Source organism: Hordeum vulgare, chromosome 7H (assembly GCF_904849725.1).
Source record: "Hordeum vulgare subsp. vulgare chromosome 7H, MorexV3_pseudomolecules_assembly, whole genome shotgun sequence".
Lineage (NCBI taxonomy): Eukaryota > Viridiplantae > Streptophyta > Magnoliopsida > Poales > Poaceae > Hordeum > Hordeum vulgare.
Genome location: NC_058524.1, coordinates 21,749,798 through 21,758,109, shown reverse-complemented (window position 1 = coordinate 21,758,109; position 8,312 = coordinate 21,749,798).

Sequence of the window (8,312 nt, the reverse complement as noted above, 5' to 3'; positions counted from 1 at the left end):
AAGTATGGAGTTCGAATAAGTTAAAAAAATGAAATCCCTTTGTAAGAGATGAGTTCTCGTTCGAAACCCTGCTACTTCGAGAGAGATTGTCAGTTTTGTACACGAACTGCATCCAGTTTTTGTCGTAGCCCTCTCAACTTTTTAACACATGCTATGTGGGTGAAATGATGATAGCATGCAAACTTTCAACATTTTCATAGTTCATTTGTAGTGCTTTCCAATTTCAGGGTCAACTAGCCCAAAAAAAAGTAAATGCACGAAATATACCAAATGAAGTCAGAAATTGTTGAAATTTTGTGATGCGCCTTTGAATGGTGCATTTTGAACACAGAAAAAGTATGGAGTTCGAATAAGTTAAAAAATGAAATCCCTTTGTAAGAGATGAGTTCTCGTTCGAAACCCTCCTACTTCGAGAGAGATTGTCAGTTTTGTACACGAACTGCATCCAGTTTTGTCGTAGCCCTCTCAACTTTTTAACACATGCTATGTGGGTGAAATGATGATAGCATGCCAACTTTCAACATTTTCAGAGTTCATTTGTAGTGCTTTTCAATTTCAGAGTCAACTAGCTCAAAAAAAATAAGTAAATGCATGAAATATACCAAATGAAGTCACAAATTGTTGATATTTTGTGATGTGCCTTTGAATGGTGCATTTTGAACAAGCTAAAATTATGGAGTTCAAATAAGTTAAAAAAATGAAATCCCTTTGTAAGAGATGAGTTCTCGTTCGAAACCCTGCTACTTCGAGAGAGATTGTCAGTTTTGTACATGAACTGCATCCAGTTTTTGTCGTAGCCCTCTCAACTTTTTAACACATTCTATGTGGGTGAAATGATGATAGCATGCCAACTTTCAACATTTTCAGAGTTCATTTGTAGTGCTTTTCAATTTCAGGGTCAACTAGCTCAAAAAAAATAAGTAAATGCACGAAATATACCAAATGAAGTCAGAAATTGTTGAAATTTTGTGATGTGCCTTTGAATGGTGCATTTTGAACACACAAAAAGTATGTAGTTCAAATAAGTTAAAAAAAATGAAATCCCTTTGTAAGAGATGAGTTCTCGTTCGAAACCCTGCTACTTCGAGAGAGATTGTCAGTTTTGTACACGAACTACATCCAGTTTTTGTCGTAGCCCTCTCAACTTTTTAACACATGCTATGTGGGTGAAATGATGATAGCATTCCAACTTTCAACATTTTCACAGTTCATTTGTAGTGCTTTTCAATTTCAGGGTCAACTAGCTCAAAAAATAAGTAAATGCACGAAATATACCAAATGAAGTCAGAAATTGTTGAAATTTTGTGATGTGCCTTTGAATGGTGCATTTCGAACACACAAAAAGTATGGAGTTCAAATAAGTTTAAAAAATGAAATCCCTTTGTAAGAGATGAGTTCTCGTTCGGAACCCTCCTACTTCGAGAGAGATTGTCAGTTTTGTACACGAACTGCATCCAGTTTTGTCGTAGCCCTCTCAACTTTTTAACACATGCTATGTGGGTGAAATTATGATAGAATGCCAACTTTCAACATTTTCAAAGTTCATTTGTAGTGCTTTTCAATTTTAGGGTCAACTAGCTCAAAAAAAAGAAAATGCACGAAATATACCAAATGAAGTCAGAAATTGTTGAAATTTTGTGATGTGCCTTTGAATTGTGCATTTTGAACACACAAAAATTATGGAGTTCAAATAAGTTAAAAAAAATGAAATCCCTTTGTAAGAGATGAGTTCTCATTCGAAACCCTGCTACTTCGAGAGAGATTGTCTGTTTTGTACACGAACTGCATCCAGTTTTTGTCGTAGTCCTCTCAACTTTTTTACACATGCTATGTGGGTGAAATGATGATAGCATGCCAACTTTCAACATTTTGAGAGTTCATTTGTAGTGCTTTTCAATTTCAGGGTCAACTAGCTCAAAAAAATAGGTAAATGCACGAAATATACCAAATGAAGTCAGAAATTGTTGAAATTTTGTGATGTGCCTTTGAATGGTGCATTTTGAACACACAAAAAGTATGGAGTTCAAATAAATTAATTTTTTTTTTGCATTATTTATTCAATTTGAAACACTTTTCATTATCATAGTTTTGTCAAATTCTCAAATATGCAAAAAGAATTTTTAATAAACATAGTTTTTAATTGAAAATAACAAAATAGATAATAGTTTGGATAGTCAAAATTATTAATTATGAAAATAAAAATAGTTTGCATTATTTATTCAATTTGAAACACTTTTCATTATCATAGTTTTGTCAAATTGTCAAATATGCAAAAAGAATTTTTAATAAACATAGTTTTTAATTGAAAATAACAAAATAGATAATAGTTTGGATAGTCAAAATTATTAATTTTGAAAATAAAAAATAGTTTGCATTATTTATTCAATTTGAAACACTTTTCATTATCATAGTTTTGTCAAATTCTCAAATATGCAAAAAGAATTTTTAATAAACATAGTTTTTAATTGAAAATAACAAAATAGATAAATAGTTTGGATTGTCAAAATTATGAATTATGGAAATAAAAAATAGTTTTGCATTATTTATTCAATTTGAAACACTTTTCATTATCATAGTTTTGTCAAATTCTCAAATATGCAAAAAGAATTTTTAATAAACATAGTTTTTAATTGAAAATAACAAAATAAGTTAATAGTTTGGATAGTCAAAATTATTAATTTTGAAAATAGAAAATAGTTTTGAATTATTTATTCAATTTCAAACACTTTTCATTATCATAGTTTTGTCAAATTCTCAAATATGCAAAGAGAATTTTTAATAAACATAGTTTTTAATTGAAAATAACAAAATAAGTTAATAGTTTGGATAGTCAAAATAATTAATTTTGAAAATAGAAAAAAATTGAAACTATATGAGAAATCATGGACAAAATTCGACCTGAATTCAATTTGAATTCAGATTGAATTTTATCCATAATTTCGAATAGAGTTTTAATTTTCAGTAAGTTTAGGCCCGTAAGCCTGCTTTAGAGAGGAGCTCGATGGACAAGCTGCGACGGGGCTTATAAACAAGTGTTAGTCCCCCTCGCTGGGCGAGGTGGGACTAAACTTATGGTGCAGCCGAGGAGGGGCTTTAGTCCCGGGTGGAGCTACGACCCGGGACTAAAGACCCCCTTTAGTCCCGGTTGGAGCCACACCCCGGGACTAAAGACCCCCTGCTTCCCGCCTCTTGGTCTGCCCGAAAAGAGGCCTTAAGTCCCGGGTCTTGGCTAGACCCGGGACTAAAGGGGGTCTTTAGTACCAGCCCGAGCCACGCACCGGGACTATAGATCCACCTATATAAGCGGGACTTCCAAAATTTCCAACCCAATTCGTCCATTTCTCTTCTTCTTCCTCTCGTTCTCCTGCCCGGCGCGGCACAACGACGAACTAACCGACGCCGTCACGCTGCCCGCCGTCCTGCTCGCCGTCGGCCGTCCTCCTCGCCGCCGCGCCATCCTCCTCGCCGTCGCGCCGTCCTCCTCGCCGTCCTCCTCGCCAACACTCCGGCCAGTAAGCCCCCCGCCCCCTCCTCCCCAACACTCCGGCCAGTATAGAAGAAAAGAAGAAAAAGGAGAAGAGAAGAAGAAAAATGAGAAGAAAGGAAGAAAAAGGAGAAGAAAAGAAGAAAAAGGAGAAGAAAAGAAGAAAAAGAAAAGATTTTTTTGTCATTTAATTCCTATTGTTATTAGGTTTGTGCTAGATTATTAGGGTTAGTAATATTTAGAATTAGGTTAGGGTTACAAGAAGAAGAAATATGAACAAAAATAAGAAAATAAGATTAGGAAAAATGAAAATGAGAAGAAGAGGAGAAGAAAAGAAAAAAAAGTGTATATTGTATAGTGTATATGCTTAAGTTTATACTGTATATAGTGTATAGTGTATAAGGAGAGGAGGAATTTTGCTATAGTGTATATACTGTATATTGTATAAGAAAAGAAGAAAAGAAGAGGAGGAGAAGAGAAGAAAAGAAGAGGAGGAGAAGAGAAGAAAGAAGAGGAGGAGAAGAAAAATGAAAATAAGTGTTAATAGTTTAATTTTGCTATTGTTTATGCTTAAGTGTTAATAGTTTATTTTTAGCAAGAAAATTAATAGAAATAGTTTATTTTTTTAGTTCATTTTACGATGCCTATCCCGCATCCTCGTCGTCGACTCGGCGGAGGACACCTGCTTGATCAGAGGGGCCCTGTCCGGGACCGGGCTCCGCCCGGCTGGTATTGGGAGGTGCTACCTTTCGGGGGGCGTAGGTTGGTGAGGAGCCAGCCCGTCGTTGACCCGATCCTTGTTTGGTGGCGGTCGCGTGGGCCAGTGAGGGTGCCGAGGCTTCCGGACACCGCGGAGGTGGTACGTCACCGTGTCAGCGAGGAGGATGAGCACGTCCGTCGCTACATGGTTGCGTTGGAGGGCAGGTTCGAGCATACCTGGCAGGTTCTTCGGGGATCTCACTGGAACTATGATCCTGTGATGGTTCCTTCTCTTTGGGTGTCCACCGCCCGCGCCGATACCCGTCGGGCGCTACGGTTCTAGATGTATTAGTGATGCTATATGTATGATAGTATTCGAGGAGTATTAATGATAATATTCGACGATGTACGGACAAACGTGATGATGTATTAGCTTATAATTGAATGCATGCTAATTTGAATACTACTTTATTTTACGATTTGGTTTTGCTTATTGAATGCTCAAATTGGAAAAGTACTCCTACTTTGAATACTATGCAGAAATCTAGGAGTCTCAAATTGGAAAAGTACTCCTACTTTGGTTTTGGGTACAAAGGTTAAGAGAATCCGTTTTTTGCAGAACTATGGATCCACATATCAGGAACCTCGAAGAGGAAGAACTTCTGGAAGATATAATCAAAGACGGCCCCGACGTTGAACCAGCTGAATCTCCGTCGTCATATCTAAACCAGGACGTTGGAATGGAGGTCGAGCGACACGAAGATGAAGCCGATGGGGCAGGAGATAGGTCCAATGACGGAGAAGGTGATAGCTCCACTGATGGAGAAGCCGGTGAAGAGGAGAAGTCCGGCGAGGTATACATATGAAGTTCGACAATCACTTGTAATATGTGAAAAATATTGGAGATAGCTCTATATTGTATACATATACATTCATTTGACGAATGTTTCTCCCTCTTAGGCCTCCACATCGAGCAAAACTACGAAACGAGGCCCGACTAGAAAGTTGGATGCACGGACGCATTACACATTTGAGGTGATATTTCCTACGGGCGAACCCAAGCTTCCTAAGAATGTTGCTGACACATTCAAGAAGCAATGCGGAGTTCTCGTTAGGGATCACGTCCCGATCAGCGTTCGGGAGTGGAACAAGCGCAAAGGGGCAGCAGATAGTGACTATGTCGCCGAAAGGTACAAAGATAATCTTTGGAATGATCTCATGTCACATTTCAACCTGCCAGAATGTGAAAATGAAGACGCCGCAGACAAACTGAGGGCCAAAGTCAAGCAGTGGACTCTGAAGAAGATGGCCGAACTGTTCCGTAGCTGGAAGAAGAAGCTATGGAAAAACTATCTGAAGACACAAAAAGTGCCAGTATTCGAGGGGTATCTAGCCAAGCAGGCGAATCACTGGAAGGCATTTCAAGAGTACAAGGAGTCAGAAGATGCCCAGGCATTATCAAAAAAGAACAAGATAAATGCCGACAAGAAGAAATATCACCACAAGCTGGGGCCGGGGGGCTATGAGACTGCCATCCCAAAGTGGGATAAGAAAGAGCAAGATCTGATAGATAAAGGCGTCGTACCTGAACCACTCCGTGATGAGTGGGAATTGAGAGCAAGAAATTGGTTCCTTGCGCATGATGGGTCGTACGACGAAACAACAGGGGACCTCATCTGCAATGACAATCTTAGGATACCCAAGGAGAATTGGAAAAGGATAGTGAAAGAAATTAAGGAGGGACAAAGAAAGTTCACTACAGATAGAGATAAAGATTTGCTCACACTGGTCCTCGGCAATGACGAACATGGAGGACGAACGCGAGGCTTCGGTCCTTCTTACCCGTGGTGGCTTGGGTTTGCTAGAGACCAAGACAATTACAGAAGCCGAGAGAGAGCAAAGAAGCGGCAGCAGGATGAGGAGAATGACAAGTTCAACCAGTTGCTTGCCAGGATTAACGAGCAACAAAAGCAGATTGATGAGCTTAGAGGAGTACCGCGCCAGGAAGATCCTGCAGTTGATATTACCGGCGCCCCATCGAAGCGGAAAAGCAGTGTGGCTGAATCTGAGGCCCCGCCCGACGATGAACGAAGAATGATAGAGGGCGGTCCCGGCTACCCCGTGGATGGAATCAAAGAGTCCACATCATGTGAACTCCATCATAAATTGAAGAACGTATCCATGAAGGTGGCCGTCGGACAAGCTTTACCTTCTGGCCCAGATGCACGCTGGCATGGCCGTGAGATTCCAGCTAGCTTTGCTAAAGTCGGGGTGGATGAAATCATGACGGGGTTTAATGATATGGAGCTCGACATAGCTGGACCCGAAGATGAGAGGACACTCGGAGAAGTACTGGGTGGAGTCATCCTATGGGACAAGAACTACATCAAGCTTCCAGGCTCGGCCCCAAGGACAACACCGCCTCGGAGTCGTCACAGGTCACCTACACCTCCATTACCTCAAAGCCCTCCACGTGACGTCGGCCAGCACAACACGAGTCCATCTCGATCACCGCCGCCGGACTTGGGTCGTCCGTCTCCGTCGCCGCCCGCACATGATACTAAGCGGAAGTGTGCCAGCAAGAACGCTTCGTCGATGATTTCTAAGGGACGGAGCTCCCCAAAGCGCAAACTGTCGCCCCTCCCAAAGGTACCTCATGCTAATCTTCCTATCAGATCTTATGATCGTACCCCCGAGGAAAACACCAGGATAGCAAAGGAACAGCATGATGCGCAGATGAAAAGGAAGGAAAGCCCCGCCCGAAATACACCGAGAAGAACATAGCATGGGCAAAAGACTTCATAACCACTCCATCACAGTATGACTTACACTATAAGCCTGATGACTATACACGCACATTGCAGAAGGAAGTGAAAAAGAGCAGGTCACATGCAAGTGCAAGTGGGAGCAAATCAAGTTCAACTACAAGCAAGAAAAAATCAGACGTTCCTCACCTTGGACAACAGGCCAAACAGTCGATCCCACCCCTCAAGGTGTTAACCGAGAATGTTTCCCCTCCGGTGCAGGGGCAAGCTTTTGAAAAAGCAAAGGAGTTGGCGGATTAATGTGGTATCTTGGTTGAAAATTTGCTGGCTTCCCAAGACGACCGAATACCCAAGGCTGTGGTAGCCCCTAAGCCACAGTTTGTCATGGGAGAGCCTTTGGTCAGCAAAGATGATCTCCCAAAAAATATGCGTTACTTGCATAAATGGTACTTAAGTGAATCAAAGAATGGGAGAACAATGATCGTGCTGAGTGTCCCACAGGAGTACTACGGCCGCTCCGAAGAAATCCATATCGACTTTGATGAACTCTTCCAGATGTACAATGGCGACGCCCTCGACAAATCGCTTATGAGTTGCTATTGTCTGTAAGTTTTTCAATTCGTTGTCTACATATAACTTGTTTAGTTATTTCAATTCATTGTCTATATATAACTTGTACTCTATTATGCAGAATGAAGATTCTGGAGTGTAAAAGTAAGAGCATCCTAAATATTTGGTTTATTGATCCAGATAAAATACATATAGCGACGCTAACTAATTATCCCAAGGAGACGGAGGAAAACCTTCTAAGTTTCTAAGAGATCAAAATTTATGTGACCACATACTGTTTCCATACAACTTCAGGTGAGGGTCTTTACTCTGTTGGGTCCATTCACTTATAAGTGTAATTGATAAGTTACTCACACACACACACACACACACACACACACACACACACACACACACACACACATATATATATATATATATACATGTGCAGCTTCCATTGGATTCTGTTGGACATTCAAATTGATAAGGGAAGAGTTGATGCCTTCGACCCATTATCGAGACCCTTGGAACAGTTCCAAAGCCTGCAGGACATGCTCCAAGGGTAATTTTAATCATTCTTGCGCTCTATCGGTCTCTTTCGATGATTTTCTGATATATCAATTAATGAAAAACTTAGCAAATCATTATCCTTGTCGGGCAGGGTTTGGAATCGGTTCAGGTGCGTGACTCCCGGTAACTTTCCTGAGAAGCTGACCTTTAGAGCGGCTCAGGTAAGTAGTAGTATGATATACTTCTATTAATTTTCAATACATTTATGATGCTAGATTATTATTTTGATTATATTATTTCATTCT